The sequence below is a fragment of the Equus przewalskii genome, chromosome 19 (genome assembly GCF_037783145.1).
Source record: "Equus przewalskii isolate Varuska chromosome 19, EquPr2, whole genome shotgun sequence".
In the NCBI taxonomy this organism is placed as follows: domain Eukaryota; kingdom Metazoa; phylum Chordata; class Mammalia; order Perissodactyla; family Equidae; genus Equus; species Equus przewalskii.
In genome coordinates this window covers 54,084,276-54,100,247 of record NC_091849.1, presented here as the reverse complement: position 1 = coordinate 54,100,247, position 15,972 = coordinate 54,084,276, and the positions used below count along the sequence as shown (strand labels likewise).

The window sequence follows — 15,972 nt, the reverse complement described above, 5'->3', positions numbered from 1 at the left end:
GAATTTATTATAAGGGAAAGATAAGTATGCGCAAAGGTTTAACAAGGGTACTGGTTACAGCACTGTTTATAATAATAATGAAAAGTTGGAAGCAATTATTGTCGCTCAGTACTGGGGAAGTGGTTCAGCAGGTTATGGTGCATCCATCATTTCACTGGAATGGAGATTGCAGGAATATATCTCGGCATTGAAAAGTATCTTGACTGTTAATGCTTGAAAAAATGCAGGTTCCAAGTATAAATGACAGAACTCAGTTTTCTTGACTCTGTGTATTAACCGTGGTCACTATAACAGAGGGTTTCTCTTGATTCTGCAAGTTATCCTAGCCGTTTTTTCAAAAACTGGGTACCAACTAATAGAAGTGTGTCTTACACAATTAAGTATTTCATAAGCTTTTATTCCTCAAAATATTTCATGAGAAGAACTTAATAGAGCATTTTTCTTATAACTGTCGTAATTAAATTTAAAAGTTCAGTGTCTGATTTTTAAGAGATTGTGTGTTTCATGAAAGTTGTGTCTTTGTTCTTTCCTAATATTCATTTTATCAAGTTTTAAGTTATTGAACGATTCCAAGTTAGGATCTCTTAATAACCATGCTTCTCCTTCTTCTTCCTTTTTTTAAAAGTCTGGCGTTTGTTTCGTCATTAATAATTCCCAAATATGATGATGAAGAAATATTGTGGGTAATCGGGATGCTTCTCTGTAAGCTTTGATTTTAATTCTGAAGTGATGGAAGTCTGATGTTATCTTTTGTGGTGTGTGTTACAGTGTTTCATATTTTTCAGTGCTAACCCTGGCGAGAATTGCAGCCTGTCTTAGATAATGAAGTGCTTTAGCCCGTAAAATACCTCAAGCTATTTTGTATCATTTGTACAGTGTCTAGGAATGCAAAACATTTAGTCTAGTTTGTTTTAGAGATCCTGAACTTCTCAGTCAAGTCTCGGTTTAAATGGCCTTGATTAAATTACTTTATCTCTCCGGGCATCCATTTACTCTTCTGAAATAAAGGCAGGGATGATAATAGACACATGTTTAATTTTCATAAACAGAATATTATTCATTCCAGGCTCATTTACCTTAGGCGAGTTTTACCATACATGCCCAGATGCAGAGTCCCTTCTCCCATCTCATGCTCTGATAATTTGAACATTCTTGTGCCTCAGGTCCTCATTTGTAAAATGGGAACAGTAAGTGTATCTACTTCATAGGATTATTGTGAGATGAAATGAGTTATTGCATGTAAATTTCTTGGAACAGTGCATGGCACATAGTAACTCAATAATGCAAAGAATGTTACTGTTATTAGTTTAGAGTCTGTGATAGCGGTTTATAACTTAAAACTTTTAATGTTTCAATAAATAAGAACTTACAAATTGGCAGATATTTTTTACTATACTATAAATCATGATTTCAAGGAAATTGCATTTTGCTTAGTGATCAGCCTAGATTCTGTTTTTCCAGGGAACTAACATCCGATTAGTAGTAGGCTAAGATCAGAAGAAGCAGAATATTCCTAATAATCAGGATTCTCTCTTACCTTGGAGTTGAGAATTTATGCTGTTTTCTCTTGAATATTCTGATATCCATAAAGTCTTCCTGGATCCATTTTCTCAGCCTTTTGTGGGCATGGAAAGTGCTGTCTGATCTGCTAGTGCATGGATTTAAAAAAGGAAGCACATGGCCCATATTCAGGCGATGAGTGATTTTCTGTCCCATCACTGATGGACCCTTGGTATTGGTGCATAGGATGCTTGGTTATTCTTAGGTATAGCTTGGGTTAAAAATGTACCATCAGTGGGTTGCCAGGAGCATGATATCGGGGGAAGGAGTGAGCAGGTCTCTGGCTCTTGTTCCTGACTGATCAAGAACTCAAAATTGGAACAAGGTCAGGAAAGATTAGTGTTAAATTCTGAAGAGTTGGGTCTTACTACCTGCTCGTAGAGCAAACACACATTTGTCAAATGCGAGGGATCACTAAGAAATGGGATGAGCCTGAAAGTTCTAAGGACTACATCTTGTCATAATCCCAGTCTTGGAGGCAGGGGAACGGTTCTGTCCTGGAAGCAGCTCTTGTTTTGTTTCATTTTTACGAAATTGAAGACCCACATACTCTTATTTTAACTCCTGTCTGACAGCACTGAGGTAAGTGCTAAGGATGTACTAGATGATTCCTCAGAGTTAACTGTAATACAATGATAGCGTTATAGGAAGATAATGTGATGTGTGAATATAGATAGATGAAGGGGCCTACAGCTGCTCAGCTTCCTTCACGTGTAAGGAAACGGGGTTAAGAACAAAATAAAAAATAAGGAGCTACTGGACAGTAGGCCCCCAGATCTGTAATCCTTTATTATATTCCTACCTCAGTTCTGCACAATGATACCCTGGACAATTTTGTTTTATCTTTATCCTGATTTATGGTATTGCTTAGGGGAGACAGAGATAAATGAAAGGCTCCCGATTCCTTGGAATCCAAGTACTACTAGATTTATTCAGTCTGTGCTTTTATATCCACAGAATAAATTTGCAGCAGTGAAATAATGGAGCCAAGGAATATGCGTATTTAAATTTTGTTAGACTTTCTTTTGCATTTTTTAACATTCCTTGTAATACCTAACATGATGAACGGAATAAATGTTGATGGTTTCACTGTTCGCTTGTGGGGGAAATGCCTCTTCCCCATTCCCACCATTTTGCTCATGTGGTGGAGGTTCCATTAGCGTAGCACCTAGGCCTCCCAGACCCTCTCAGGGGAGTAGAGGTGACTTGGTGTGATGGGTGTTTGAAATGAGAAGGCGGGCATATGTGGCCCAGCACTTTTTCCCCTGTCTCTTATGAACAAGCTGCCCATATAGCTTAGCTCCTTCCACCATGAGGTAAGTTTTACAGGAACAGGCTCTCCCACCCCGAGAGTACCACACTGCCTGTGACGGGGAGGCTAAGTCAGCGAAGCAGCTTCAAAATACGTGAGTATGAGTGATGCTGGCAGGGATGCAGTTGCACAGAGTTAACAGTGCCTCCAGAATCGTTTCGAGGATCTCTCTTTGCCGAAGAGGGTGGGATGCGTCTTTATTTTGGTGAACTGTTTATTCTTCCTAGCACAGCTCAGCTGTAGCCTCTTACCTCTAGTTCTTTCTCTCTTTCCTTCAAGAGGAAATTGTGTTACATCTTTTTTCCTCAGTACTCATCACACTGTACTATTGTAGCTGTTTGTATCTTGCTTTCCCAAGAATCTGTATGCTCCTTGAGGTCAGGGATTGTATCTCATCTTTGTATAATTTTTAGCTCAGAGGAAAGTAAATGATGGTTTCTGGGTGTTACAGTTTGTGAGCGAACTGAATTCAGCTATCATTGATACAGTATTACAGAATAGTTAATGAACAGTGTAAGTGTTGAAAAGCTAAATGAATATACCAGATTCAAATAAAAGTTCAAGATGGTAGTAGAAGGGTCACCAAACTGATCCATGGCTAATGATTAAATGAATGTCTTCACAGTTCTTTGTTGCGGGACTTCAGAGGATGGCTGAGGCAATCAGGGAAGCTTTGCCCCAGAGAGTGAACTTGGTTTGGTTTTAAGATATGGATAATCCAAGCAACAAATTATGTTGGTATCATGTATTATGATACGATGTGATGAGGACTCTTTGCCTCTGTGATATTCTTTCCCCAAACCTACAACCCCAATCTAATCATGGAAAAAACATCAGACAAACCTAGATTGAGGGATAGCCTACAGAATATCTGACCACTACTCCTCAAAACAGTCAGGGTAATGAAAAACAAGAAAACACTGAGAAATTATCACAGACCAGAGGAGACAAGGAGACATAATGACCGAATACAATATGGCCCCTGGATTGGATCCTGGAAGAGAAGAAGGACATTAGTAGAAAAACTGGTGAAATCCAAATAAAGTCTAAAGTTTAGTTAATAATATTGTACTAGTGTTGGTTGCTTAGTTTGGACAAAGGTACCCATGCTAATGTAAGATGTTAGTGTTAGGGGAAACTGAGTTAATTATATGTGGGAACTCTGTGTATTATCTTAGTAACTTTTCTATCTATCTAAAATTATTCCAAATAAAGATATATTTATGGGGTGGGATGGGGCCGGCTGGCTGGAACATTGTGAGTGGGAAATATAAGGCTTTTTCACAGGATGTTGGATAAACCAGTCTGCTGTGACAGAACATTCCAGTAGAGCCTAGAAGGCTGGAAAGGTAAATTGGGTTGTATTGAAGAGGTATGTGAATGTTGGGTTAAGTAGTTTGGTCTCAATTCAGTAGGTTATGGGTAACCATTGAAAGTTTTGAGCAGGGGAATCAAGATCAGAGAGAAATTCTAGAAAGATTAATCTAGAATAGAGGTTGGAAATTGGAGCTCACAGGGTAAATCTAGACAGTTGGTATGTTTTGTCTCATGTACTGTAGTAAAATTTTTAAACCAGTATTTTAAAGTTGGGAAATTCCATTTAAAAATTCAGAGTTCGGGCTCCTCTTGAAAAAGCTGGCAGTCTGGTAAGACTGGGCGCACATCTTCAAATAGCAGCAAGTGGCTGGAGCTGAGCGGAAGACGGCCCCCTTAAGAAGGCTCACGCATCCTGATATTCACCGTTGTTCCCCACGTTGCCTGTTACGTTGTGCTTACTACACTTGACCTGAGTCATTGACATTGTCTGACTATCTCCTGTGTATGTTTGAATTTAGGATCCTTGATTGGGAGGTAGGTAGACTGTAGGCTTTTGTGGTATTTGTAAAAGTAGGAAAAAGGGACCCAAATCTGGGTGTTTGTAGAGAAAATGAAAAAAGTACATGTATAGGGGATAGTTATACAAGAGAAAGGGAGAAAGAAGAATTAAATAAATCTAGTGACCCAGTCATTTATACAAGGGTCTCAAAAAATAAAAGAATACAAAGATAACTGTATCAGTGATGTGTTGCTGTATAACAGATTACCCAAAAGCATAGTAGCTTAAAACATCAACTATTTACTATCCCATACAGTTTCTGAGGGTCGAGAAGCTAGGAATAGCCTAGCTGGGTGCTTCTGGCTCAGGGTCCCCCAGTAGGTGGCAGACAAGCTGTTGCGGACATCTCAAGACTCAACTGGGGAAGGAGAAGCTGCTTCCAGGCCCTCTCACCTGCTCCTTGGCAGGCCTCACTTCCTAGCTTGCATTGGCTGGAAGCCAGAACATGCTTACATCATAGCAGCTTGCTCTCCCCAGAGCCAGCGATCCAAGAGCAAGGGAGAGAGTGGGCCCCCAAGAGGAGGATTGTCGTTCACAACCTAATCTTAGAAGTGACGTATTTCTGCCATATGTGATGGGTCACGCAAACAACCCTAGTACAGTGTGAGACGAGACTATCTATGGGTGTGAATAACGGAAGGTGGCGATTATTGGGGGTCATCCTGAAGGCTGATTACCACAATGACTCTGAGGGACCAAAGTATTTGTGGCAGCAGCCTTTCTGAGGGATCCAGCTCCTGCGTGAAATGTGACTTTCCAGCACCCAGCAATAAAATTACTTGTCATTCTAATTGTTCTGTTCTGCTAAATGACCCTGACTCTGACTGCTTACTTTTGATTTGCTCATAAATTTAGAATACAAATAATTAGGAGTTTTAAAGATCATATTGTTGGTTCCCTTAATTTTGTAGTTTTTTAGAATGAGGCTACTAAAAGGTGACGACTTGATTAGAGTCCCGTCACTAGTCAGTTTCAGGTCAGGGAATAGACTGAAGGTGCCTGACTTCCAGAGGGCTTGTATTTGCAAGGCAGCGTCTTACCCGTGCTTTTCTAGCATAGAGTATCCTTACAGTAAAAATGTCACTTTAAGGAACTTATTCACATGATTCAGCTAATAAATAACATGTACTTTTATTATTTTCCATCATGTGAAATAATTCAGATGTTACATTGAAAATTTGCTCTGTATTTTTCAATGTATAAATTAGACATTTAATTTCACTGAATGATAAAGTGCTTATGTAACATTTTTATGGCTTAAAAAATAGTCTAAAATTATACCTGCTTTAAAAGTTGAGATTTTGATAGGTCAGCGTTCTTCACATTGCTCAATCTTAATGTTTAAAATAGCCTGGACCCCACATGGTAGGGTGTCGCTCTTCACTACTGCCATTGCCCTTTCCCTTTCAGACTGCGTTTTGTTAATAATGCTGGTATATTTTATTTTCTCAGTGGAGTATTCGCACTATGATAAGTCACTGTTCCAGTGTCTTACAAGCCAGAGCCAAGTCTGGTGACTCTTAGATGCTGTCTTGCTATGAGCTTTTTCTCCAGTTTTTAAGCAGAGATTAAAGGTCAGGCGCTCCCTAAATTGGTAGGTAAAATTTTGCATTCACGTGCATGTACCGTGTGCATTCAGGAGAAAGCCCACAGGTTTTACCAGATTCTTGTAGGAACCTGTGATCCAAAACTGCGCATGACTCCTAGTGTTTGATACAGTTTTATCCTGTAGTTGTGATTAATTTTGCTCTAATGTATGTTTGTGTTCATGGCAAGTAGTGTACAGATATTTCTAATTTTTTGCATAGGAAAATGGAGTCTCAGCATTTTGTCCATAAATACTCAAAACCAAAACATATACCTGAATATTTTGACCCAGGGCTTTTTTACTTAGTTGATGATTTTTATACATTTAGAATCGTTAGAAATAGTAATTTTTGTGGTTTAATGTTTTACAAACATTTTAATTCTCTGCATTCAATACAGGAAATTATAGTGTCTCCTTAAGTGACACCGCATTCTTTAACTATTACATTACAGCCAGAGCCAGAATGTCAGTTGGACAACTGCTCTTTGCAGACGATTTTAGTCACATACCAGTGTGAGGATTAGCATTCACCTAAATTGGGGGGCCCTGTGTAAAAGAATTTATGAACTTCCAAAGTAAGACCCAGTTTCTTAGGTAATGTTTGTGATTCTCTTCCCTTCTGAAGCGAGTCTCTTATCCGACAGGAATGTAAAGATATCTCCTGATAACTGTATGGTCAGAGTTATTTTAAAAGATAAGTTATTCTGGGATGTGGTAGCTCTAAGACTGTGCATCTATTGTCCAGAAGAGAGACTTTTAAAAATAGAGCTTTCCCTTTTTCCAAGTCCTGCCTTATCCCTTGGTAATTTAGACTTCTGGCTGGTTCTTTCTTTGTTTGCACTTTTAAAGGCAGCGGGTTTCACTCTGAGTCACATTTTAAAGCAGTACCCTTCCTGAGAGTCACATTTTAAGGGTGTAGCAGAAACTAGTCTGGGGAAAATTCTAGTTCATCTTTTCAAACCCTTAGGATTTTGCGGGACTCAAATAAATGGAGCATGGCAGAATTATGTCCTATCAATAGGGGACCTGAGCCCCCAGCTCAAGGCAGATCTGTGGAATACAATACGGCGTCACACGCTCTGGGTTTTAATTTACCAGTGGGGTTTGAAATTAGGAGCAGTTAGGATCTTTTCTTAAATTAGGCTGATTTCCAGCTTAACCACTAAGTTATGTTTATTGAGTCACTGCCTTTGACAGCTTGGATGCAACCTATAGTACAAACATTATGTCATACTTGATGGTGTAACACCATGACCATGAGGCCTTGGAGGCAAACCGTCCAGGTGTTGAAGTCCTGGCTATGCTGTTTTTAAGCTGGAGCCTTTTGTTATTTAACTTCTCTGTGCCTCAGTTTCTTTACTGAATTTGTGGTTTCCTGGTTACTATTGTATCATTAAACTCCTTTATCTGCTTTTAAGTAGCATAATGTGGCGGCAGACTGATGAAATCATCACACACAGGCCTGTAAAATTGTCATTGGAGTAGATGCGATGAAGGGCGGGTTCATGGAGCACTGAGAGGATGTCATGGGGTTTGATGGAAGGAGGTCAGTGAAGGAATACTGAGAAGGAACTCTTTAGGTTAAATTTTTGGTATAGTTATATTGCTTTCCTTACACATGGTTTTTGATATTTTATTCTACTTTTAGTATCCTTTTTGTATGTGTCATCTTAACTCAGTTTTGGAAGTGGGCAGGTTATGGATAATAAAGTAAAGACAGAATGAGCATTTTGAGGACGGGAATATATTTTTTTGTTATGAGACTTTCAGAACAGTTTTGGGTTTGCAGAAAAATCGTTCATAAAATACAGAGTTCATGTATACTCCTTCTCCTTCACGGTTTTCCTTATTATTAAATGAACATTCTGCATGAGTGTGGTACGCTGGTTATAATTGATGAACCAATATTGATAGAGTATTATTAACTAGAATCCACGGTTTACATTAGGGGTTTGTACACTTCTATGGGTTTTGACAAATGTGTAGTGTCTTATATCTGCCGTTACAGTATCACACAGATGAATTTCACTGCCCTAAAAATCCTCTGTGCTCCATCTCTTTATCCTTCTTTTCCTCCCTCCCCAAAACCCCTGGAAACCACCAATCTTTTTGCTGTCTCTATGGTTTTGCCTTTTCCAGAATGTCCCATAGTTGGAATCATACAATATGCAATCTTTTCAGACTGGCTTCTTTTACTTAGCAATATGCTACTAAGATTTCTCCATATCTTCTCATGGCTTGATAGCTCATATTTTCTTATTGCTGAGTAATACTCCATTGTCTGGATGTACCACAGTTTGTTTCTCCACTCACCTTTTGAAGGACATCTTGATCGCTTGCAATTTTTGTCAATTGTGAGTAAAGCTGCTATAAACATTCATGTGCAGCTTGTTGTGTGGACCTAAGTTTTCAGTTGTTTTGAATAAATACTTAGGAGTGTGATTAATGGATTGTGTGGTGAGACTCTCTTTAGCTTTGTAAGAAACTGCTAGGTTGTCTCCCAGAGTGGCTGTACCATTTTGCATTTCTGTCAACAATCTATGAGAATTTCCATTTCTCCACATCCTTGCCAGCATTTGGTGTTGTCAGATGTTTTAGATTTTAGCCATTCTAATAGGTGTTTGGTGGTATTTTATTGTTGTTTTGCAATTTTGCAAATTGCAATTTGCAATACCCTAGGGACATATGATGTGGAGCATCTTTTCGTATGCTTGTTTGCCATTTGTATATCTCCTTGGGTGAGGTGTCTGTACAGATCTTTTGCCCACTTTTCAAGAGTTGTTTTAAGAGTTCTTTGTATATTTTGGATAATAGTCTCTTTTCAGATATGTGTTTTGCAAAGATCTTCTCTCAGTCTCTGGCTTCTCTTTTCGTTCTCTTAACAGTGTTTTGCAGAGCAGAAGTTTTTAATTTTAATGAAGTCCAACTTACCACTTTTCTCTTTTGTGGTTTGTGTTTGTGGTGTTGTATTTAAAAAGTCATCATCAAATCCAAGGTTACCTAGATTTTCTCCTGTATTATCTTCTAGAAATTTTACAGTTTTAACATTGTACATGTAGGTCTGTGATTTATTTTGAGTTAATTTTTGTGAAAGGTCTGTGCCTAGATTCATTTTTTTGCATGTGAATGTCCAGTTGTTCCAGCACCATTTGTTGAAAAGATTATCCTTTCTCTGTTGAATTGCCTTTGCTTCTCTGTCAAAGATCAGTTGACTAAATTTGTGTTGGTCTATTTCTGGGCTCTCTATTCTGTGCCATTGATCTATTTGTCTCTTCTTTTGCCAATACCATGCTGTCTTGATTATTGAAGCTTTATAGTAAGACCTGAAGTTGGGTAGTATTGGTCCTTTGACTTTGTTATTCTTCAGCATTGTGTGGGTTGTTCTGGGTTGGGATAATTTTTTATATCTCAAGAATAAGCACTTGGTAAATATTCTATGTTGAGAATCTCTTTTCAACATTGCAGCGATAGTGATCTTTAAAACACATCAGATCCTTTATTCTTCTGCCCCAAATCTCCAATGGCTTCCCATTTCAGTGAGTCTGATCGAAGATCCTTGAAATGACTCGCATGGTCCTCCAGCACCTGACTCTTCTGCTGCCTCTCAAACCTCATCTCTTAACACTCTCCCTGCCTCTTCCTTTTAGATGCAATGGCCTCCTTGATCTTGCTTGGACACACCAGGAACGCTCCATCAAAGGGCCTTAGCAATGGCTGTCGCCTCTGCCTTGAATGTCTTTCTCCAAGATATCTGCATGGCTGACTCCTTCGTCTCTTTCAAGTCTTACTCAAGTGCCACCTTCCCACTGAGGACTCTGATCATTTTATCTGAAATCCCAGCTTCCCTCCCATCTCCTTCAATCTTGACGCTCTCCATCTCTCTTGTCCTGCTCTATGCTTTTTCATAGCTATCATCACTTTTAACATCCTATATACTTATTTGTTATGTTTATTGTTATTGCTTATCATCTCTCTCTTTCTGCTAGAATTTAATTTTGAATGGTCGGGCTCTTTGTTTTGTTGAGTAATGTGTCTTCAACTTATAAAACATAGTAGGTTTTCAATAAATATTAATTTTCAAAAATGACTGCTAGGGCATTAGATATGTGAAAGGATGCTGGGTGCCAATTCATTTGACCTTACCTGATCCTTAAACTCAGGACCTTCTAAGATGAAGTCAAAATTATAACCAAACCAAGATAACATTTGAGAAAATTTTTTGATTTCTGACAAGGTGCAGCTGCTTGTGGTGATAGTAATAGGATTTCCTTACTGTGTTATTTATGGGTAGCTTAAGGGCATCAGCCAAGTCAAAATAGAAGAAAAACCACTGACTCATTAGAGTTTTTAAAATACAAGTTGTCAGCTTGTGTTTCTCAGTTAAGAGAATCAGGATTTCCCTGTATAATCAGGACTATTAATGATGCTGCAACAATTGCAGAGAAAGGCGTTTTGTGTCTGAGATGAGAGACTGCAGGTGTAGAAAACCAGCAATGCTGTCTTCCTAAACAACATGACAGCCAGGATTTCAAAGCCAGATCTGTTTTACCACCTTTGTATCTCAGTACTTGGCCTGGTTGGTACCTGGTATGTAATAGATTCTCAATAAGTGTGTGTTGAAAGAATGAATATTATAAGAGACAATGCATTGTCAGTTAATCACAGTGACATTCATGATCTGGAAATGTCATGAAACATGGGGGCGATTATATCCATGTACTTTCATTTTATAGGAAAATGATTTTCTTACTTTATCATAGAAATTGTATTAAGTTGTCTTTGACTTAAAGTGAGTTTTCACAAAGTGTGCCACCGTACTTCACTTAACAAGTCTTTGGGAAACAAGTTCACCCTTCACAGCTGGCTGTTTGATGGTGACTTGCACTTTTCATCTTAGCCACTGGGGGGCGCAGGAAAACTGAACAGGGCCGTCTGGAGAGGCTCCTGTCCAGGTAAAGTGGTCAGACCAGGGCTGGGAGCTCTTCTCAAGCTGTCTGGGGCTGTGTGTGTGTGTGTTTGCTAGGAGAAGGTTTCGGCTCTGAGAAAGGGTACTCAGGCACAGGGAGTTAGATTTTGGCTGGAGACTTACTGTTATTAAACTGTCACTACTGTGAGGCTGGATTATTATTAATCTATATTTCTAGTGTTCACTTACATCAGAGGGAAACTTCCCTGTTAGATAACAAAAATGTTTCCAAACCTTAGGTAGCTGTGTACTTAATCTAAGTACATTCTTGAACAGTAACAAAGGTAGGTGGTGTAGCCCTGGAGTTCCTTGTGAGGTGGGGCCCGTATTTCTTGAGATAAACAGTAGTTTACTAGGCGAATCCTTTACCCCCCACCTTCCCCCCAGTTAATTGGTTATAGAGAAAAGCTAGGACGTGTTGACGTGATCCAGGCCGGGAGAAGAGGCACTTGGACTATTAGGTAAGAGTTGAGGAAGGTGAGGCTTGTCTTTGTGCTCCAGTGACATGCCTGGAACGTGGAAGGAGGAAGTAGAACACGTGGCCGCAGAGGCCACATCCCCAAGAAACGGGGACGGACTGCTTTAAAGCAGTTGTTCTCATAAATTTGTTTACTCACATCCAATACGTTGGGTGTTAAAATAAGTGCTTGTTGAATGAATACAATAAACGAATCGAGAAAAAGATCACTTTCTTTTGTTGTTACCTGAAAATATGTGTAGAGGTAAAAAAAGAGGTGGAGAGAAGTAGTTGTGCGAGTATTTAGCAGTGTTTTGTTCAGTAGGCATTTATTGGGTGACTCGTATATGAAACTGTGATAGATGCTGAGAGACGGGGAATGCAAGGAGTTAGGGCAGGATTCCTGTCTTTGAAGAGGTTTATAATCAAGGGAGGGAGACCGAAGTGCACAAATGGTCCTGAAGGTTGCAGTGCGAACTGTGAGTGGAGGGGACCATGCTCAGGGTTTGCAGATCGCCACTCTCGTGCTGGCGTCCGGAGGAGCTGCCTGGAAAGCGCATTGCTGCTGTGTATGTCTTCACTGGGGCTCAGGCAGGGCAAGCAACTCATGTAGGAGGATCTCGGAAGCCCCTTCTCACTTTCAAGTTGTGTGAGTCTGTTTTAGAATCTCCACGCTGTTGCGTAAGGTGCACACCTGTGCCATGACTAGGCAGAAGACTGGTGAACTAATAGAAATTTCTTTGGGGTGTTAGATGCTTTGGGGTGTAAGGTGCATTAAAGAAGAGCTAATGAGTGCTGAAAGCAAAAGCTGCATTCAGGTTCATAAGTCAAGTTTCTGTATATGATTATTTGGTAAAAGGTGATTGTGGATGTAAGATCTTATTTCTTGATTTGAAGTGTCAGTGAGTGAAATCTGAGTTGTCAGAAGGAAATTTAAGCAGTTTTGAGAGTTCAGTGTTATTTTTTTTCTTTTTGGTGAGGAAGATTGGCCCTGAATTAATATCTGTTACCAATCTTCTTTTTGCTTGAGGAAGATTGGCCTTGAGCTAACATCTCTGCCAATCTTCCTCTATTTTGTATGTGGGATGCTGCCACAGCATAGCTTGATGAGCAGTGTGTAGGTCTGCTACTGGGATCTGAACCCGTGAATCCTGGGCCACTGAAGCAGAGTGCGCAAACTTAACTACTCCACCACTGGGCTGGCCTCAAGCTTATTTTTTTTCACAGATTTTTAACCTGGGCTTCAGATCCCAGGACCCAACCCCAGGGCTATATGAATCTTTGAGGGTGAAGCCTAGGCAGGCATCTGTGTTTTTTAGAAGTTGCGCAAATGATGTTTTTCGAGCTTTATTGAGATATAATTGACATAAAATTTTGTGTAAGTTTAAGGTCTATAATGTGTTGATTTGATACATTTATATATTGCAAAATGATTGCTACCATAGCGTCGGGTCACATAAGTACCGTTTCTTTTTTTGTGGTGAGAAGGTTTAAGATCAACTCTCTTAGTGACTTTCACGTACATGTACAATACAGAATTATCAACTGTAATCAGCATGCTGTACCTTAGATCCCCAGAACCTACTCATGTCGTAACTGGAAGTTTGTACCCTTTGACCAGTGTTTTCCTGTTTCCCCCACTTCTAGTCCCTGGTAACCACCTCTCTAGTCTTTGTTTTCTATGAATTTGGCTTTTTAGATTCCACATATAAGTGAGATTACACAGTGTTTGTCTTTCTTTGTCCAACTTATTTCACTTAGCATAATTCCCTCAAGGTTCATCCATGTTGTTGCAAATGGCAAAATTTCCTTCTTTCTCGTGGCTGAGTAATATTCCATCATATGTGTATGTGTACCATATATATGTGTGTCTGTCACATTATCCCCCATTGGCAGACACTTGTTTCCAGATCTTGGCTGTTGTGAATAATACTGCAGAGAACGTGGGAGTGCAGATACCTCTTTGAGATCCTGTTTTCATTTCTTTTGGATATATACCCAGAAGTGGGAGTGCTGGATCATATGACAGTTCTATTTTTAATTTTTTGAGGAACCTCCAAACTGTTTTGTATGGTAGCTGCACCAATTTACATTCCCACCAGTAGTGCATGAGGGTTCCCTTTTCTCCACATCCTCACCAACACTTGTTATCTCTTGTCTTTTTGATAGTAGTCATTCCAACGGGTGTGAGGTGATATCTCATTGTGGTTTTGATTTGCAAGCACAGATGATTTTAATGTTCAGCAGGGCTGAGAACTGCTCTGCCATGCTTGTACTATTCGTGTAATTGGATTTGGAAGCATTTGTGGTGTTTGGAAAATTGTAGTTTGGTTAAATTCCTAACTATATGATATGCATTTACCTGAACTAGTAGCAGCCTTAGGTACTAGACTGCCTAGTTTGATCATGGCTCAGCTGCCACTTAGCTGTGTTAGTTATCTATAGCTGCATAACAAGTTGCCTCCAAACTTAGCAGCCTAAAACAATAAACTTTTTTTTTTTTTTAAAGATTTTATTTTTTTCCTTTTTCTCCCCAAAGCCCCCCGGTACATAGTTGTATATTCTTTGTTGTGGGTCCTTCCAGTTGTGGCATGTGGGACGCTGCCCCAGCGTGGCTTGATGAGCAGTGCCATGTCCGCGCCCAGGACTCAAACCAACGAAACACTGGGCCGCCTGCAGCGGAGCGCGCGAACTTAACCACTCGGCCACGGGGCCAGCCCCAACAATAAACTTTTATTAATGCTTTCTGTGGGCCAGGAATTCGGGAATGGATTAAGTGAGTAAATTGAAATTAATATATCACCCAAGGCCAAAGTCATCTGAAGACTTGACTGGGGCTGCAGGATGTTTCCAAGATGGCTTACTCACTGGCCATTGGCAGGAGGCCCCAGGTCCTCGCCATGTGCGCTCTCTGTAGCACTGTTTAAGTGTCTTCAAGACAAGGCTTCCCCGGAGTGAGTGATCCTAGCGAGAGCAAGAAGGAAGCCACGTTGCTTTTTATGAACTAGTCTCAGAAGTCTAACACTGCTATTTCAGTTCTGTTCCGTTCTTCAGAGTCCCCACACTCATGGGGATTGGAATCGACTCTACTTTTCGAAGAGAGAAGTGTCCATTCGTGGACATGTTTTAAAACCACCATACAAGTTGTCTGTACAGCTTATTAAACCCTTTTTAATCTCAGTCCCTTTACACTTAAAAGGGAGATTTAATTATAATACCACTGCCAACAACTGCATGTTGTTATTGAAGGATTTAGTGACTTCATACATGGAAAGTGCTCATTACGGTTTCTGACATATAGTAAGTTTTCGGTAAATGCTAGCTTTTATTACTTTTAATATATATTTAATAGTATTCGTGCTAGTCATTCCTATATTGGAGAATAAGGGAAGTTGAAGGATGTGTTTTTAGCATAATGTGGGTAAGGGTACTATGCACCTTTGACAATGAATGATTAAAACACACCATTTAATATATCAGAAATGCAGTATATTTTATTTAAAATTAGCTTTAGCTTCTCTCAATCCTGCTTTATTCTTTGTATGTACCTCCATCTCCATTTCCCAGTAAATCCCAAATATGACCACTTCTGTAATTGTACTTAATCTTCTTCCTTTTTAGCTCTAATGTGTGTCAGCTCTCAGACAGTTCTGAGCCTTCAATTCAGATCTTTTGGCCAGAATTTGCTTAAGTTAAAAAGCAAGCTGATCAGGCCATGGTTAAAGGCATTTGGTACCAGGATGATTATGAGTAAGAGCAAGTATCATGTTGCCCCCAGCTCTTGCCTATAAGGCAGAAGTGAGATATAATTCCCCAGACTGCCATACTTACTTCCAAGACATCTTCTGATCAATATCTGACAGCTACATTGACCTCCATGTGCAGCTGGACTTCCCATTTAGTACTTAGCCAGGAGAAACCATTAAAAGAGTCTATTGCCATTAAGGACCATGTCAACTTCTTAATTTCTCCCCACCCCAAAGAAAGGTTGCAATTTATGTAAATGGAATATTTCTTTCTTCTTTAATTTTTTTTGCTTCTTCTGTTATGTCCTTTTAGGCAGGAAGAGTGAGTTGCTAATATTATAATGGAGCAAGATCTTACCATGTGGAGAATGTGGATGAAAGGGTGTATGGAGATTCTTTGTACTATTTTTGTGACTTTTTTGTAAGTCTAAAATTATTTCAAAATAAAAAGTTAAAAAAATCAAAAT

At 39.5% G+C, this 15,972-nt stretch overlaps 1 protein-coding gene across 34 annotated transcripts in view; it reads left to right on the top strand.

The window, feature by feature from the left end:
* DST (dystonin) overlaps positions 1-15,972 on the top strand; it is a 440,625-nt gene that overhangs the window by 149,199 nt on the left and 275,454 nt on the right. The window contains exon 1 of one of the 34 annotated variants that reach the window (XM_070586330.1): positions 6,112-6,342. The exons of 32 other annotated variants lie outside the window; for them this stretch is intronic. The gene's annotated coding sequence lies outside the window, so the exon portion shown is untranslated. Of the gene's footprint in view, positions 1-6,111; positions 6,343-15,972 lie in introns of those variants that run through there. One more of the 34 variants, XM_070586328.1, reaches the window with a different exon arrangement.